The 18682-nt window shown below is 46.8% G+C and overlaps 1 pseudogene; it reads right to left on the reverse strand.

Annotated features, from left to right (window-relative positions):
• LOC136152782 (epididymis-specific alpha-mannosidase-like) overlaps positions 1-14844 on the reverse strand; it is a 31955-nt pseudogene extending 17111 nt beyond the window's left edge.
• Positions 14845-18682: the final 3838 nt, after the last annotated feature.

An 18682-nucleotide genomic window follows, 5' to 3' on the forward strand; every position in this document is an offset into this window, starting at 1 on the left:
AGTCTTCTTGCCCACCCAGTGCCCAGATCCTCTTTGATAACTCTTACTGTTCATGCAACCACGGCACCTTGGAACTTCATTAAAAGTGTGATCCTACAGAAAGTACTTACCATTTGGCTTGATTTTTCCATTACTGCAATAGGGCAATTATAGCAGTCCTATGGGTAATTGCGTGAAGAACACCTCACAAAAATACATGCTGAAGTCTTAACCCCAGTGCCTCAGATGTGACCTTATTTGTAAATGGTTCTTTGCACCCAGAACTGAGTTAAAATGAGGTCATGATGCTGGGCCCTGCTCCCATATCAGTAGGGTCTTTATAAGAGGCGGAGTCGCTCCCAGACATGGGAAATATGATCTGAAGACTTGGGGAGAAGTCAGCCATTCCAAGCCAAGGATGTCTGAGGTCACCAGGAGCAGAGAGGGGTGTGGAGCTAGCCCTCTCCTAACCCCCTGAAGAGGCCATGGCCCTGAGCAGGATCCACCTCAGACTTCCGGACTCTAGATCTCTGAGCCACACACGGCTCAAGGTGGCCACAGGAAGTGAGCACTCTGGGCCTAAGGTGACTGTGAAATCAAGAGGGCAGTGGCTCCTGTCAGGCTGGCACCTTGTTGGATGGACAGGCGGCATCTGCTGTGGGTCTTCAGTGTTACCTTGGTGCCTTAGAATCCGCCAGTACATGGAAGCGTTATGATGTCCTAGATACCCTGAATCCCTCCTCCTCTCTGCATCCAGCACCGTTCACTCAGGGCAGGTCTGGGCACAGCCTGTCCCTCTGGAGACTCAGGGGGACGAAGCCCCACCCCACCCTGCCTAAGGGGGAGGGGACTCAGAGCAGCAGGGTCCCAGCTGGGCCTGCAGGAAGAGAGGGCCACTCGTGCTGGGGGCACAGCAGGGCAAAGTCAGGCCTGGGACACCACATGTCTTAGGCAGCTGAGAGCCCCCCGAATGCTCTGCAGAGCAGCAGAGGCTCTAAGATGCAGGGGGTTAGAGGGGGAGAGGCAGAGGCGAGTAGACACCAGTGGATGCCACTCACAACTCACCCGTTTATACTGCATGGCCTCCTTCATGTTGTAGTCGATCCTGGAGATGACGTGGGCATTGAAGCCCGCCAGGGCAAAGAGGGTGGGGGTCGTGGCTGATGCCCCAAATGGGTCCACCTGCCAGGAGAACTGTGGCCGGAACCCAAATGTTTCATAGAGAAACCCGTGACCTTCTGCAAAGAGATCAGCCTCCTCAGTGACTGAAGGGTGGCCCCTCACCCCCTCAAATTTAAGAGCTGGAGCTGACTGTGGCTCAGATCATCAGCTCCTTATTGCAACATTCAGTCTCAAATTGAAGAAAATAGGGAAAACCATTAGGCCACTCAGGTATGACCTAAATAAAATCCCTTATGATTATACAGTGGAGGTGAGGAATAGATTAAATGGAGTAGATCTGGTCGGCAGCATGCCTGATGAACTACGCATGGAGGTCTGTAACATTGCACAGGAGTGGCAACTAGAGCCATCCCCAAGAAAAATAAATGCCCGAAGGCAAAGTGGTTGTCTGAGCAGGCCTTACAGACAGCTGAGAAAAGAAGAGAAGCAAAAGGCAAAGGAGAAAGATATACCCAAGTGAATGCAGAGTTCCAGAGGATAACAAAGTGAGAGAAGAAATCCTCTTAAGTGAACCATGCAAAGAAATTGAGGAAAACAATAGAATGGGAAAGATTAGAGATCTCTTCAAGAAAATTGGAGATGCCAGAGAACATTTCATGCAAAGATGGTTACAATAAAGGACAAAAACAGCAAGGACCTAACCTAACAGAAGCAGAAGAGACTTAAAAAAAGTGGCAAGAATATACAGAAGAACTGTATGAAACAGCTTTTAATGACCCAGCTAATCAGGGTGCTGTGATCACTCACCTAGAGGCAGACATCCTGCAATGTGAAGTCCAGTGGGCCTTAGGAAGCATTACTGGAAACAAAGCTAGTGGAGGTGATGGAATTCCAGTTGATCTATTTATAATCCTAAAAGTTGATGGTGTTAAAGTGTTGCACTCATGCCAGCAAATTTGGAAAACTCAGCAGTGGCCACAGGACTGGAAAAGGTCAATTTTCATTGCACTCCCAAAGAAAGGCAATGCCGAAGAATGTTCAGATTACTGTCCAACTGTATTCTTTTCACATGCTAGCAAGATTATGCTCAAAATCCTTCAAGCTAGGCTTCAGTGGTACGTGAATCAAGAACTTCCAGATGTACAAACTAGATTTAAAAAAGGCAGAGGAACCAGAGACCAAATTGCAACATACACTGGATCACAGAAAAAAGCAAGGGAATTAAAAAAAAAAAAATCTGCTTCATTGACTACACTAAAACCTTTGACTCGGTGGATCAGAAAAAAATGTGGAATATTCTTAATGAGATGGCAATACCAGACCACATTACCTGCCTCCTGATAAACCCGTATGCACGACAAGTGGCAACAGTTAGAACTGGACATGGAACAAGGGACTGGTTCTAAATTGGGAAAGGAATGCAGCAAGGCTGCTGGGAAAACCGCCATCCCCGCATAGAGATATTCTATCTAACATGAAGTCTCGAGAGTGTTTATCAAGACCTAGGAGATGAAACACAGTGACTCAAAACCTGTGGGATGCAGTAAAAGCAGTGTTAAGAGGGAGGTTTACACCAATACAAGCCTACCTCAAGGAACAAGAGAACCATCAAATAAACAATCTAAGTTTGCACCTGAAGCAACTGGAAAAGAAGAACAAAAGACCCCCAAAGGTAGTAGAAGGAAAAAAATCATAAACATCAAAGCAGATAAATGAAAAAGAAATGAAATAGACACTAGCGAATATCAATACAGGAAAAAGCTGATTCTTCGAGAAGCTAACCAAAATTGAGAAATCATTAACCAGATTCATCCAGAAAAATAGGGAGAAGACTCAAATCAATAAAATTGGAAATGAAAAAGAAGTTAGAATAGAGAACACAGAAATACAAAGGATCATAAGAGACAACTATGAGGATCTATATGCCAATCAAATGGACAACCTGGAAGAAATGGACAAATTCTTAGAAAAATATTACTTTCCATAATTGAACCAGAAAGAAATAGAAAATACGAACAGGCTAGTCACAAGCACAGATTCACCAAACTCTATTCACAAAATCTTCCAACAGACAAACACTCAGGGCAAGATAGATTCACAGGTGAATTCCACCAAATTCACAAAATTATCAAAATTCTCTAATTTTGAGAACTACCGATACCTATCCTGCTCAAACTCTTCCAGAAAATTGCAGAGGAAAAAATCCTCCCAGTTCATTCTATGTGGCCACCATCACTGGGATGTCAAAACCAGACAAAGATGCCACAAAAAAGAAAATTACACACCAATATCTCTGGTGAACATAGATGCAAAAATACTCAACAAAATTCTAGCCAACTGAATCCAACAACACATTAAAAAGATCATACATATTGATAAAGTAGACTTTATCCCAGGCGTGCAAGGATTCTCCAATATACACAATATTGCCAACACAAGATACACAAATCATTCAACATGACACACCATCTTAACAAACTGAATGATAAAAGCCGTATGATCATCTCAGTAGATTAAGAGAGAGTTTTTGAGAAAATTCTACACTCATTTATGATAAAATCTCTCCAGACAGTAGGCATAGAAGGAGCATAACTCACATAATAAAGTCCATATATGACAAACCCATAGCAAATATTATTCTCAACAGTGAGAAACTGAAGGCATTTCCTCTAAGATGAGGAATAAGACAAGGGTGCCTACCCTTGTCAGTATTATTCAACATGGTTTGGGAAGACTTAGCCACAGCAATCTGAGAAGAAAAAAAAAAAAAGGCAATCCATAGGGGAGATGAAGTAAAATTCTCACTGTTTGCTGATAGCACGATACTATACAGAGAAAGCTCTAAAGATGACACCAGAAAATTACTTGAGGGAATCAATGAATATAGTAAAGTTAGAGGATATAAAATTAATAAACTGAAATCCCTTGCATTCCTATACTGTAATAATGAAAGACACATGTACCCCCAATGTTCACTGCAGCACTGTTTACAATAGCTAGGGTATGGAAGCGACCTAGATATCTGTCGACATGGATAAAGAAGTTGTGATAAATATGTGCAATGAAATATTACTCAGTAATAAAAGGAACACATTTGGAGGAAAGGAAAGCCCAATGCTATCATGATGTCCTACACATAGTCCCTCTTTAGTGGAGTGCTGACGGATAAAGCTCAGCCCACGCTGCAGTCAATCCTGCCTCATCCACTGACTCTTTGTCCTTTTTGTAGCCTCAGTCTTAGTGTCTCTTCTGCAAAGGAGTCTGAGAGCATGATGCCCTCTGCACCCCCTGCCTTTAGTGGTGAGTGAGGTGATAGGTGTAGAGAACACTTGTTAAATGGAGAGGAATGTGCCTGTAAGTGGCCAGTGTGTGTGGAGATGGAGGGGATGGTGGTGATGGTGGCAGTGGCATTGGTGTTGGAGGTGGTCCAGGTGTAGATAGTGATGGTGGGGGTAATGGTTGTGATGGTGATGGTGATGGTGTTGGAGATGCTGGTGTTAGAAGTGATGCAATGACATGCTGAGCTGTTAGTGGTGGTGCTGGTTCTGGTGCTGGTGGGTGAGGTGATGGCAGAGATGGCATCTGGCGTTTACTGATCATTTACTAGGGACCCACACACTGTACACTATGTGCTCTGTTGGAATTATCCCAATTTAATCCTAGTAACACCCCTTTGGGGTGGATCTTACATCACTAGCAAGCACTTTTCCAGAGGAGGGAACTGAGGCCTAATGAGGTTGCATCACTTGCCCAGGGTTACAGGGCTGGGAATGAGCAGAGTCAGGAGACAGCCAGGCCGACTGGTCTAGAATCCACACCCTTATCCCCTGCAATCAGGCACAGACATGGACGCAGTACCGGCAATCACAGTGTTGACTGGTCAGTCTCCTGCTGAGAGGGGAAGATGGAGCCCAGGACGAGGGCTCAGACACCCAGTCCCAGCCCCACAGGAGGCCCCAGGGACCCTTGTCTGGGGAAGGGTAATTGAACCTGTGAGCTGGAGGATCTGGTCATCAAAGTGGGTCACGGCCTCGTCATGCATGACCTGGCCTCCGAGCACAAACTCCAGGCGACCTTCAGCCACGAGCTGGTGGACCTTGGCATGGTGGGCAGAGAGAAAAGACCAGGTTATATCCCCTGGGCTGAGTCAGTTGTATTTTTGGGGCACATGCCTATAGCATCTTGTGGTCCTTCCTTCAAACTCCTCAGCCTCATTTATTCTGCAAATAGCAGGACACTATCTGTCGTGGTCAGCACTGTGTCCAGCTCTGAGAAAGCACCTGGCCCTGGCTGCTGCTTCGTCAGGCATATATATAGGTACATATATTCACAACTTTTGCTTTTTAAAAATTTTTTATTATTTTATTTTATTTTAAAATTATTTATTTATTTTACTTTACGACATTGTATTGGTTTCGCCATACATTGACTTGAATCTGCCATGGGTGTACATGTGTTCCTCATGCTGAACCTGCATCCCAACTCCCTCCCCATCCCATCCCTCTGGGTCATCCCAGTGCACCAGCCCCGAGCACGTTGTATCATGCATCAAACCTGGACTGGCGATTCGTTTCACATATGATAATTTACATGTTTCAATGCCATTCTCCCATATCATCGCACCCTCACCCTCTCCCACAGAGTCCAAAAGACTGTTCAATATATCTGGGTCTGTCTTGCTATCTCACATACAGGGTTATCATTACCATCTTTCTAAATTCCATATATATGCGTTAGTATACTGTATTGGTGTTTTTCTTTCTCGCTTACTTCACTCTGTATAATAGGCTCCAGTTTCATCCACCTCATTAAAACTGATTCAAATGTATTCTTTTTAATGGCTGAGTAATGTTCCATGGTGTATATGTACCACAGCTTCCATATCCATTCATCTGCTGATGGGCATCTAGGTTGCTTCCATGTCCTGGCTATTATAAACAGTGCTGCAATGAACATTGGGTTACACTTGTCTATTTCAATTCTGTTTCCTCAGTGTGTATGCCCAGCAGTGGGATTGCTGGGTCATATGGCAGTTCTATTTCCAGTTTTTTAAGGAATCTCCACACTGTTTTCCATAGTGGCTGTACTAGTTTGCATTCCCACCAACAGTGTATGAGGGTTCCCTTTTCTCCACACCCTCTCCAGCATTTATTGCTTGTAGACTTTTGGATAGCAGCCATCCTGACTGGTGTGAGATGGTACCTCATTGTGGTTTTGATTTGCATTTCTCTGATAATGAGTGATGTTGAACATCTTTTCATGTGTTTGTTAGCCATCTGTATGTCTTCTTTGGAGAAATGTCTGTTTAGTTCTTTGGCCCACTTTTTGATTGGGTCTTTTATTTTTCTAGAATTGAGCTGCAGGAGTTGCTTCTATATTTTTGAGATTAATTCTTTATCCATTGCTTCATTTGCTATTATTTTCTCCCATGATGAAGGTTGTCCTTTCACCTTGCTTATAGTTTCCTTTGTTGTGCAGAAGCTTTTAATTTTAATTATGTCCCATATGTTTATTTTTGCTTTTATTTCCAATGTTCTGGGAGGTGGGTCATAGAGGATCCTGCTGTGGTTTATGTCAGAGAGTGTTTTGCCTATATTTTCCTATAGAAGTTTTATAGTTTCTGGTCTTACATTTAGATCTTGAATCCATTTAGAGTTTATTTTTGTGTATGGTGTTAGAACGTGTTCTAGTTTCATTCTTTTACAAGTGGTTGACCAGTTTTCCCAGCACCACTTGTTAAAGAGATTGCCTTTTCTCCATTGCATATTCTTGCTGCCTTTGTCAAGAATAAGGTGTCCATAGGTGCACGGATTTATCTCTGGACTTTCTATTTTGTTCCATTGATCTATATTTCTGTCTTTGTGCCAGTACCACACTGTCTTGATGATTGTGGCTTTGTAGTAGAGACTGAAGTCAGGCAGGTTGATTCCTCCAGTTCCATTCTTATTTCTCAAGATTGTTTTAGCTATTTGAGGTTTTTTGTATTTCCACACAAATTGTGAAATTATTTGTTCTAGTTCTCTGAAAAATACCATTGGTAGCTTGATAGGGATTGCATTGAATCTATAGATTGTTTTGGGGTAGTATACTCATTTTCCCTATATTGATTCTTCCAATCCATGTGCATGGTATATTTTCCCATCTATTTGTGTCCTATTTGATTTCTTTTTTTTTCTCTTTGATTTCTATTATCAGTGTTTTATAGTTTTCTATATATAAGTCTTTTGTTTCTTTAGGTAGATTTATTTGTAAGTATTTTATTCTTTTCGTTGCAATGGTGAATGGAATTGTTTCCTTAATTTATCCTTCTGTTTTCTCATTGTTAGTGTATAGGAATGCAAGGGATTTCTGTGTGTTAATTTTATATCCTGCCACTCTACTATATTCATTGATTGGCTCTAGTAATTTTCTGGTGGAGTCTTTAGGGTTTTCTATGTAGAGGATCATGTCATCTGCAAACAGTGAGTGTTTTACTTCTTCTTTTCCAATCTGAATTGTTTTTATTTCTTTTTCTGCTCTGATTGCTGTGGTCAAAACTTCCAAACCTATATTGAATAGTAGTGGTGAGAGTGGGCACCCTTGTCTTGTTCCTGACTTTAGGGGAAATACTTTCAATTTTTCATCACTGAGGATAATGTTTGCTGAGGGTTTGTCATATATAGCTTTTATTATGTTGGGGTATGGTCCTTCTATTCCTGCTTTCTGGAGGGTTTTTATCATAAATGGATGTTGAATTTTGTCAAAGGCTTTCTCTGCATCTATTGAGATAATCATATGGTTTTTATTTTTCAATTTGTTAATGTGGTGTATTACATTGATTGATTTGCAGATATTGAAGAATCTTTGCATCCCTGGGATAAAACCCACTTGGTCATGATGTATGACCTTTTTAATATGTTGTTGTATTTTGTTTGCTAGAATTTTGTTAAGGATTTTTTCATATATGTTCATCAGTGATGCTGGCCTATAGTTTTCTTTTTCTGTGGCATCTTTGTCAGGTGTTGGTATTAAGGTGATGGTGGCCTCATAGAATGAGTTTGGAAGTTTACCTTCTTCTGCAATTTTCTGGAAGAGTTTGAGTAGGAGAGGTGTTAGCTCTTTTCTAAATTTTTGGTAGAATTCAGCTGTGAAGCCATCTGGTCCTGGGCTTTTGTTTGTTGGAGGATTTCTGATTACAGTTTCAATTTCCATGCTTGTGATGGTTCTGTTGTGATTTTCTATTTCTTCCTGGTTCAGTTTTGGAAAGTTGTACTTTTCTAAGAATTTGTCCATTTCTTCCAAGTTGTCCATTTTATTTGCATATAGATGCTGATAATAGTCTCTTATGATCCTTTGCATTTCTCTGTTGTCTGTTGCGATCTCTCCATTTTTATTTCTAATTTTGTTGATTTGATTTTTCTCCCTTTGCATCTTGATGAGTCTGGCTAATGGTTTGTCAATTTTATGTACCTTCTCAAAGAACCAGCTTTTAGTTTTGTAAATTTTTGCTATGACCTCTTTTGCTTCTGTTGCATTTATTTCTGCCCTAATTTTAAAGATTTTTTTTCCTTCTACTAACCCTTGGTTCTTCATTTCTTCTTTTTCAAGTTGCTTTAGGTGTAGAGTTAGGTTATTTATTTGGCTTTTTTCTTGTTTCTTGAGGTAAGCCTGTATTGCTATGAACCTTCCCTTTAGCATTGCTTTTACAGTGTCCCATAGGTTTTGGGTTGTTATGTTTTCATTTTCATTCCTTTCTATGCATATTTTGATTTCTTTTTTGATTTCTTCTGTGATTTGTTGGTTGTTCATCAGCGTGTTGTTCAGCCTCCATATTTTGGAATTTTAATAGTTTTTCTCCCATAATTGACATCTAATCTTACCACATTGTGGTCAGAAAAGATGCTTAGAATGATTTCAATTTTTTGAATTTACCAAGGCTAGATTTATGGCCCAGGATGTGATCTATCCTGGAGAAGGTTCCATGTGCACTTGAGAAAAAGGTGAAATTCATTGTTTTGGGGTGAACTGTCCTATAGATATGAATTAGGCCTAACTGGTCTATTGTATCATTTAAAGTTTGTGTTTACCTGTTAATTTTCTGTTTAGTTGATCTATCCATAGGTGTGAATGGAGTATTAAAGTTTACCACTATTATTATATTATTGTTAATTTCTCCTTTCATACTTGTTAGCATTTGTGTTACATATTGTGGTGCTCCTATGTTGGGTGCATATATATTTATGATTGTTATATCTTCTTCTTGCATTGATCCTTTGATCATTATGTAGTGTCCATCTTTATCTCTTTTCACAGCCTTTGTTTAAAAATCTATTTTATCTGATATGAGTATTGCTACTTCTGCTTTCTTTTAGTCTCTATTTCCATGGAATATCTTTTTCCAGCCCTTCACTTTTAGTCTGTATGTGTCCCTTGTTTCGAGGTGGGTCTCTTGTAGACAACATATATAGGAGTCTTGTTTTTGTATCCATTCAGCTAGTCTGTGTCTTTTGGTTGGTACTGATCAAAGCCACACCAAACCCACTGACATCTCAAAACTTATTACTGGACACTTCATTGCACTCCAGAGAGAAGAAATCTAGCTCCACCCACCAGAAGACCGACACAAGCTTCCCTAACCAGAAAACCTTGACAAGTCACCCGTCCAACCCCACCCACAGTGAGGGACCTCCACAATAAAGAGGAAACACAAACTGCCAGAATAAGGAAAGGCCACCCTAAACATAGCAACATAAACAAGGTGAAAAGGCAGAGAAATACCCAGCAGGTAAGGAACAGGATGAATGCTCACCAAACCAAACAGAAGAGGAAGAGACAGGGGATCTACCTGATAAAGAATTCCGAATAATGATACTGAAAGTGACCCAAAATCTTGAAAGCAAATTGGAGTTACAGATAAATATCCTGCAGACAAGGATCGAGAAGATGCAAGAAAGGTTTAACAAGGACCTAGAAGAAATAATAGTCAATATATAATGAATAATGTAATAAATGAGATTAAAAACACTCTGGAGGGAACCAACAGTAGAATAACAGAGGCAGAAGGTAGGATAAGTGAGGTAGAAGATAGAATGTTAGAAATAAATGAAACAGAGAGGAAAAAAGAAAAAAGAATTAAAAGAAATGAGGACAACCTCAGAGACCTCTGGGACAATGTTAAATGCCCCAACATTCAAATTATAGGAGTCCCAGAAGAAGAAGACAAAAAAAAAAAAAAAAAAAAAAGGCCATGAGAAAATACTTGAGGAGATAATAGTTGAAAACTTCCCTAAAATGGGGAAGGAAATAATCACCCAAGTCCAAGAAACCCAGAGAGTCCCAAACAGGATAAACCCAAGGGGAAACAACCCAAGACACATATTAATCGAATTAACAAAGATCAAACACAAAGAACAAATATAAAATGTAGCAAGGGAAAAGCAACAAATAACACAAGGGGATTCTCATAAGGATAACAGCTGATCTTTCAATAGAAACTCTTCAGGCCAGAAGGGAATGGGAGAACATACTTAAAGTGATGAAAGAAAATAATCTACAGCCCAGATTACTGTACCCAGCAAGGATCTCATTCAAATATGAAGGAGAAATCAAAAGCTTTACAGACAAGCAAAAGCTGAAAGAATTCAGCACCATGAAACCAGCTCTCCAACAAATGATAAAGGGTCTTCTCTAGACAGGAAACACAGAAAAGATGTATAAACTCAAACCCAAAACAATAAAGTTAATGGCAACAGGACCATACTTATCAATAATTACCTTAAATGTAAATGGGTTGAATGCCCCAACAACTTTTGCTTTTGAACGATGCCAAAATTATGGAAAAATTACAGGAGCTGTACCAAAAAGTTCCCATGAATCCTCCTCTAGATTATCTCATTGCTAATATTCTTTACCTATTTCTCTTAACACTCCCCAAAGTCATTACACACATCATGCTTTTCCGAAACTATTTGAAAGTACAAGTTAGCAACTGCATGGCTTTATCTGAATAGTTCAGGTCATTTTTGAGAGACAAAGATCATTACAACTGCTATGTAATGATCAAAACTCAGGCTGTTTCACATTAGTAACAAGTGCATGTGTTCATGCTCGGTTTCTTGGAATGTCCTCCTCTTTGCGACTCCATGGATTGTGCCCCACCGGGCTCCTCTATCCATGAGCTTCTCCAGGCAAGAATACTGGAGTGCATCCTCTAATATCCAACTCTTTCTGAACATTCCTCTTTCATAATTTTGATGATTTCAGCCTCATAGTTTTGCTGAATGCTCTTCAAATTGCATTTCACATGTGCCTGCCTAACAAATATTTTCGAATAAACAAATGAAGGAAATTTCCTGGGAATTCAGTGTGTAGGGTACACTTTCAGTGCCAAGGATGTGAGTTTGATCCCTTCTTGGACTTCCATGGTGTCTCAGATGGTGCGGAATCTGCCTACAATGCAGGGGACTCAGGTTTGATCCCTGGGTCAGGAAGATCCCCTGGGGAAGGGATTGGCTATCCACTCCAGTATTCTTTCCTGGGGAATTCCATGTACAGAGAAGACTTGCAGGCTACAGTCCATGGGGTCACAAAGAGTGGGACATGATGGAGCGACTTTCATTTCTACATTGACTAGGGAACTTAGATCCAGTAAATCTCATGGTGTGGACGATAAAATATATCCATGAAAGAAGGGAAAAATGGAAACATAAATACAGTCAAAGGCTGTGACACTGAGCACATCATGCTCCTGGGAGACTGTGGTTTTGATTTGATCTGAAAGTACGTGGAATGACATCTACCGTGTATTGTTTCAAATGTGCACCTGCTTCATGTTGGGCACCATTCAGACACTGGGATTCAGCCCAAACAACTCAGGGAAAATCGCTAGTTTCCAGGGACATACTATTGAGTTGCCTCTCTAGATCTTAGCCAGCGGACACTTTACTGTGGGAGTAGCATTAAGTGACTAGGGTCTGGGGATGTCCATGTAAAGAAGGAAGAACTGCCCAATGGACACCCAGAGAGCTGTGCTTTGATTCACAGTACTGACCCAGAACCCAGCTGTCAGCTATAAGCTGTGTGACCTTGAGCCAGTTGCCCGCCCTCTCTGAACCCGGACCAGCTCTGTGCAATAGGATCAGTGTTCTCAGCGTGCGGGTTGTGGGAGGAATCAGTAGAGTAACCTGTACAGACCTGAGCCCAGCACCCGGCTCGCGGCAGAGCCCATCAGATGGGAGGCTCGTCCTCTCGACTCCACAGCCTGCAGGTTCGCATCCCCTCTGGGGGCCTGGGGGACACCCAGCTTCACCGTCTGAGCTCTCTGCCTTGAGCAGGTGGCTGAGCCTCTGAGTTTCACCATCGGCGACTGATCTGAGGGCGGGTGATGCCTGGAGGGGACCACGCCCCAGAGGCACCCTGGGGGCTCACACCGTGGGCACGTTCTGGGCACAGCCTCTCTGAGGAGGGAGGCCTCTCCTGCTTCCATATGTGGGACCTGCAGCTGAAGAGCCAGCCCCACCTGTGATCACCCGGGGAACGAGGGGAGGTCCTGGCCCCAGGCTGCCCCTCCTTGGACCAGGGCCTCTGACCCCCTGGACATGGAGTTAATCGGCCCCAGAGGTTAATCCACAGGGCCTCCTGCACCCTGGCTGATCCTGGGCTCTGGGGCCCATGGGTCCACGCAGGTCGACAAATGAAGTCAGAAGGTGTGGACACAGGTCAGCCTGGATTGCCCAGTATCAGAGGGGACCCCATTCTCACCAGCTGAGTGCCCGGCTGGGCTGCCAGAGCTGCAATTATTCAGGAGGAACCAGAAAGGCAGAATCAAACACAACCCTGTTCCCTGGGCGTGGGGCTGACCACAAACCTGCACTAAACGGACCCTGGGCACAGCTCAGCCGGGTTGGGGCCTCCTGGTCTATGCAGCCCCGCCCTGGCCACACAGAGCACAACCCAGGAGCTTCCTGAAGGGTCGTCCCCGGGATCCCCAGGGCATCTGCTCTCAGCTGCCTGGTGAGGACCCCCTGAGGGCAGCGTTACCTGACCTTTCTGCTTATCCGAGGCGACGCCATCCCACCAGAGCCGGAAATACTCCTGCTCCACAGCGATGAACCTGCGCTTCTTCTCAAGGGTCAGCTCCTCCACCACGGTGTTGTAGACATTGGTGACATAAGCCTGCATGCTCTCCTGGGGTGGGGAGGGGGAGAGACCATCACTCCAGCCCCGTGGGGGAAACCAGAGGGCGTGGACCAGGGACCAAGGAGTAACGTGCAGGGAGACACAGTTTCCGGGGGCCACTGGCGCTCCCGCCCAGCCTGCCCCAGGCCCTGCCCTAGACTCCCCCTCCTCCTAGAACAAGGGATCCTGGTGTCCACTCTCTGCTGGATGGGCGGTGAGCCCTGCACTGAGAGAAGGACCCAGGTGGACCCCGTTAGATGGGAGCCTGCCCCTGAGGAGAGTCACAAGGAGACGGACACTCTATGTGACAGAGAGATGTGTCAGCCCAGTGGGGTGAGCTGACCGCTCCTGCCTTGGAGGACAGACCAGTTGATAACAGGGCCCCAGGATTGAGGTCCAGGGACTCAGATGGGCCTTCTTGGGATGAAGTGATAAGGAAGTGTGTGTCAAGGGCTGAGGCTGAGAGGAGCTGACACCCCGAGTCGTCTCTGTGGATCTATCTCCTCCCCCGAGGCTGGGAGCCCCCAGGATGGAGCTGAGCCTGCTCCCATCTGGGTCAGGCTGGCTCACCATGGTGCCCGGATGCTGATAAAGGAATGCAAGGAGCCCTGGGCAGGCGGTTAGCGAGCAAGGTGGCGATATCTGCTGACTTGGGCAGCACCCCACCCTGGGCCTCAGTGTCCCTTCTGTAAACTGGGGGTGACAAGCCTGCTTCCCACGCATCAGCAGATCCACACGCAGGTGGGTGACACCCACAGAGGCTGCCCAGTGAGCCGGGACCAGACTCAACACTCAGTCTCAGGGCCTCTTGCTGCCTGACTCCCTTTAAAATGAGCAACTCACTTATTAACGTCTCATGGAAACTATTGTATCCATGATCACAGAGTGGTCCTATTCATTTATTTTCTTCCTCCTTCCAGAAAGAGCTTGCACAGACCTGGGTAATCATTCAGTTTCCTGCACCAGAAACTTATGGAAATCAGTCTTTCCCTCTTTTCCTCAGCGCTGGTGCACTCATTCACTCACTCAACATTTATTCGAGGAACCCCTTCCATCCATTGCAGCTGGGGACACATTCTCACCCCTGTCTAGAGCCAGTACATGTTAGTTGCTCATTTGGGTCCAACTCTTTGTGACCCCTTGGAGGATATCCCGCCAGGCTCCTCTGTCCATGGAATTTCCAGGCAAGAATACTGGAGTGCATTGCCATTTCCTTCTCCAGCATATCTACCTGACCCAGGGATCGAACCCGGTTCTCTTGAACTGCAGGCAGATTCTTTACCATCTGAGCCCCCAGAGCAGTCCTCAGCCAGTCCATAGCCAGGTAGTGATGGACTCCAGGCCGAGACCCCTGATGGCAGAGACCCAGGACACAGACCCACTCTGGAATCCAGATGGAAAAAGAACCGCAGCTTCAAGAGGTGTGCAGGGGTCACACGGGGCACCTACCTGTACGGTGTGCAGCCAGCCCACGTCCATGTGGCTGTGCGGAACCACGAATACCCTCAGTCGGGGCTCAGAAGGAGCCCCTAGGGGCCACATCAGGCCCAACTGCAGGAGCAGAGGGAGCCAGCCCCGAGGCTCCATCTCCTCGGCCAGCACAGGGGCTGGAGGACGTCTGCCTGCCTGCGGGCCCTGCCTCCTGCCAGCCGATGGGGCCACCGCCCTTTGGTGGACAGAGCAGAAGGAGACCAGGAGTGACGCCCACACAGAGGCTGTCATCTGAGCGGTGCAGGCGGGGGCCCTCGCTCACTGCCTTGCAGCACTCTGCTCCATCTGGGGTTTCCTGACCATCCGCCTTTAGCCAAACCCCAAACACCACCTCCCCAGGGAAGCCTACCAGCTTCCCTCTGGCTCCCCTCATCCCGGTCCTCATGCCCCTCCCCGAGGCCTCTCTGGTATTCCCCACTGGGCATCTTACCCATTCCTGCCCCCACCCGCTGGACTGGCTCCTTCACACTGCCCTGCAAATCCTAACTCTCAGTGTGGGGCCTGCCACCACCAGGAACACTCTCCTTCACATGAAACCCCAAGCCTGAGACTTGCAATAGTGGTTGTCATCTCTCTTTTAAGGGGGCTTTCACAAATAGGACCTGACTATCCCAGGTCACACAGCTAATGTAGGAGCAAGATGGCCTGAAAGTTTAAGAATTAGGTCTGGATCTCGGATAGTGACCTTGGCAAGATGCCTGAACCCTCTAGGACTCAGCAGCCCATCTGTAAAATGGGACCCATAGAGGAGCTGGGGACCTGAGAGGGAATTCACAGGAGATGACAACAGCGGGGTCTCCTTCCTGGAGGATGGCTGGCATGGTGGTGCAGGCTGCAGGGGCCAGTGTGTTGCTTGGGGGTCTCTGTAACCCTGACTTGGAGCAGGGGTCTGGGAGTGGGTTCTGCTGTCTGATCTCCAAATGCCTGAGCGGCTCTTTCTGTCGCTGCCCGACCTGAGACTCACTCTCACTTCTGGCCACCTTGTCCCCTCCCCCAGCAAACACATCTGGAGAACTTGGTCTCCAAGCAGGTCTTTATCCTTCCTGTATCATCCTCTCCCTGGTACCCTCCTGGCCTGACTTGACCTGGACTTTCCTCCCAGTGGGGGTCTTAACCAGCAGACACATACCATCTCACAGATCTGGAGACCGGAAGGCCCCCGAGAGTTAGGGCTCAGGGCAGATTCTGCGACAGCCTTGGGGGCTCCCTCTCCTTCACTGGGTGCTTGCTAAATCGTTTTACTTGTGTCTGATTCTTTGGGACCCTATGGCCTGCAGGTCCTCTGTCCCGGGATCCCCCAGGTGAGAATACTGGACTGCGTTGCCATGACTTCCACCAGGGGATCTTTCCAACCCATTGATCAAACCTGAATCGCTTACGTCTCTGGCATTGGCAGGCAGGTTCTTCACCAGTAGGTGGCTCAGATGGTAAATTCAGGAGACCTGAATCGCCTGCAATTCAGGAGACCTAGGTTCGATCCCTGGGTAGGAAGATCCCCTCGAGAAGGAAATGGCTATGCACCCCATTATTCTTGCCTGGAGAATTTCATAGCCAGGGGAGCCTGGTGGGCTTTAGTCCATGGGGTCACAAAGAGTCAGACATGACTGAGTAACTAACACACTTGTCCTTCAACAGAAGGTAGCATTTCCTTGCAGGGACAGGCTTCAGCACAGGAGCGGTTCTTTCTAGATCAGGCTCTGTCATGCCCAGTAGCCCAGTGGAAGAGGCTACTTGAGGTTCTGGGACCCATGACCTTGGTGCCTGGCAGCAAATTGTTGAGCAAAAGGGCCGGTGCACATGTGTTCGGCTCCAAGGAGAATCACCATGAACTCCACACTGAACTCAAGCACCGTGAGAAGAACACAGGGGCTGGCAATTCCCTGCAGCAGTGCCAGTTTGTGCTCAGGGTCAGACATGGGAGTTCAGCTGTGACCTCTTCCTGATCCGGGCCATAGCAGATCATGAGAGTGTGAAGCATGAATTGTGCTGGGTGTTCCAGAGAAAGAACAGCCTGACCCTACTCTGTGCTGCGTGGGAGCTTGTAAGGTGGACCCACCAGCACCATTTCCACCTTTTCTTTGTGACATCAGCGCTGCCTGTCCTCTAGGGTGTGTGACCAGCCTGGGGGCTCAGGATGCCCTGATGGGCAAACTACCTGGGGCTGCACCCAGTGCCAAGCACCTCCCCCAGCAGCAGGGGCCCGGCATCCTCTAGATTCCAACCTGCCAGCTCCCGTGTCTGCCCTCTGGGAGTCTGACCCAAAACCTGCACCTGTACCCTCCAGCACTTGTCCCCTCTGCCTTTCTGGCCTCAGCTCCCACCCCCTCTTCTGCTCAGTCCATCCTGACGCTGCTGGAAGGCCCACTGCCCCCCCCTCACAACCCTTCTCCTCTGCTGCGTCCTGGCCTGGAAGGAGCCCCGTTCTCCCGGCACCACAGCTGCAGGGTCAGGGCCTCCCTACAGGTCGGGCCCTTTCCCAGGTCAGGCCCTTGCACGTGCTGTTCCCTCTGCTGGGAAGCATCTTCCTCCACTTCCTGTCTGGCAGGTTGCTATTCCTCCTTTATTTCTCCCCATCTCCTAGAGACTTTCTCTGGGCCTCCCCTCCCACCTCCATAGCATTGACTGAAGAATACAATTCTGTATTAACCTGTGTGCTTGGCCCACACCCTTCTCACCCACCAGACAGACTTCATGGGCTCACTCTGTCCTCTGCTGGATCAGGACTGGGGACAAAGCAGGAGCTCCTGATCTTTGGGGGAAAGAACCCAGGGGTGTAACTGTCACGGACATGGCTGTCCCCTCCTAACATGGACAATATAGGTGATACCCACAGCACGGCATATAAAGCTCAGCTGGGCGGCTCCTCCCAGCTCCACCTCTACCCACTGTGTGAGCCAGCCCCTCACCCCGGAGCAGGCCAGTGCACACCTCCTGAGGGCCTGACGAGACCCCCGGCTCCCCCTGTACGGGGGGCACCTGTAGGTCTGTCCATGGGGAGGTTTGGACACTGAGCTGTTGGAGATGTAACTGCCCCCTCCAGGGCCTGACCGCAGAGATAGCTCTCCTCATACACAGCAGGTCCGCCCCGCCCCAGGCTGCAAGGCTGCCCTGCACCTGTTCTCAAGTTTTGATCAGTAAACAGCCACTGAACTCTGACTGTGTGCCAAGCTCTGTGCTGGGAGGTGAGGGGACAGAAGTTGTGCTGCCCCCAGGATGTCCTTATGGGGAGACGGGATGTGGCCGTGATAGCTCTGTCCACAGGAGGATCTGCTCTGGTGGTCTGGAGGTGCTTGGAGGACCCTGGAGGGCTTCCTGGAGGAGGGGTGGAGGGGACAGGGTGTGGGGGAGATGGCTGGTCCTGGGCCATGGTGTGGGAGGAGAGCCAGGGTGAAGCTGGGTCTTGCAGGCTCTTTCTCTCTCTGCTCTGGCTTCCTCTCTTTATAACTCCACCTGTTCCCTCTGCCTGGCCTCTAATCTCCTCTAACCTCCCCTCTAATCTCAGTCTGGGGCTGGGGGAGGGGCTGGTAGGGTATTCAAGTCCATCCACTCCTGCAGGTTAGGGTCATTAGTGTCCAGAGTGGAAGTTGTTGTTCCCGTATTGGGTGAGGCAGCTGGAATCAGGTCAGTCCTCCACTCATCTGTCAAGATTACATGGGGAGCACCTCTATTGTCCTCCTTGGAACTGGCTTCCAGGGCTTTTTGCAGCTCTATAGGGCATCCCTGGGGAGCAGGGGAGTGCAGCCATCTCTGCTCCCAGCAGAGGGCGTTTGGTGACTGGGGAGAAGGACAAGATTTTCAGGGCAGAATCAAACATCCACCGTTTGTGAATCTTTCTCTCTACCATTTCAGTTTGTGTTGCATAAAATGGGCTTTATACTAAGGCAGGCGACACCAGTGCGGAACCTGGGCACAGAGGACACGGCTGAATGGCATC

The sequence above is a fragment of the Muntiacus reevesi genome, chromosome 22 (genome assembly GCF_963930625.1).
Source record: "Muntiacus reevesi chromosome 22, mMunRee1.1, whole genome shotgun sequence".
NCBI classification, from domain to species: Eukaryota; Metazoa; Chordata; class Mammalia; order Artiodactyla; family Cervidae; genus Muntiacus; species Muntiacus reevesi.